Source organism: Penaeus japonicus, unplaced genomic scaffold (assembly GCF_977035675.1).
Source record: "Penaeus japonicus unplaced genomic scaffold, GWHDUDI00000001_assembly GWHDUDI00000029, whole genome shotgun sequence".
Taxonomy (NCBI): domain Eukaryota; kingdom Metazoa; phylum Arthropoda; class Malacostraca; order Decapoda; family Penaeidae; genus Penaeus; species Penaeus japonicus.
Window position 1 is genome coordinate 34,463,639 of NW_028234431.1, and position 819 is coordinate 34,464,457.

An 819-nucleotide genomic window follows, 5' to 3' on the forward strand; every position below is an offset into this window, starting at 1 on the left:
CGATGACTTTTGGGGGGGGGGGAAAAACTCCCCCCCTTTGAAGTTTTTCCCTCGGTTGTTGATCCCCCATGTAAAGGGGTTTAAAGTTCCCTGGTGTTTGATTTTTTTATCACTTGGTTTTGGGGATATTTTTGATTTTTTTTAATTTCGACCCTTCTTTTAATGTTTTTTTGTTTTTTTTTTTTTTAATCCAAAATTTTGTTCCAGATCATTATTCATACATCCCCCCCCCCTTTTTTCCCTTTGGGGGTTGCCCCATTACATTTCACAAAATTTCCCCACAAAAAAAACCATTATTTTTTAAAGGGTGGGGAAGCTTGGTGTTTTTTTTTTATTTAATTGCCAAATTGCCTTTCCCAGTTTAGGAGATTACTCTTGTTAATTTTTTTTAAACTTTTTTAAAATTATGATTTTTTCCCTAGTTTCAAAAGCCCGCTCAAGGGGGCCAAAAACCCCCCTGTTTTTTTTTGCCACTTACCATAAACCCCCCCATTTCTCTACCCATGGGGGTAGGACTCCGAGGGGGGGAGTTTTTGATTTTATTAAAAAGGTCCCCCCGCTGTTTACACTACCCAATATTCTACTTGCTAAGACATAGTTTACTGATACAACTTACCAACAGGATTTTTTTTTCTAAGGGGTTTTTTAAGGGGGGGATCTATCAGGGTGTCTTAAAAACTTCGGGGGGGGTCTCCTTTTATCCGGTCCTTTATCCATAAGGGGGGGAGCAAAAGGGGACCTCTCTATGGCCGACTCCCTTTGTCCATGAAATGGTGAGCCCACCACCTTTTAAAGGCCCAATGATTATTGGATCTTTAA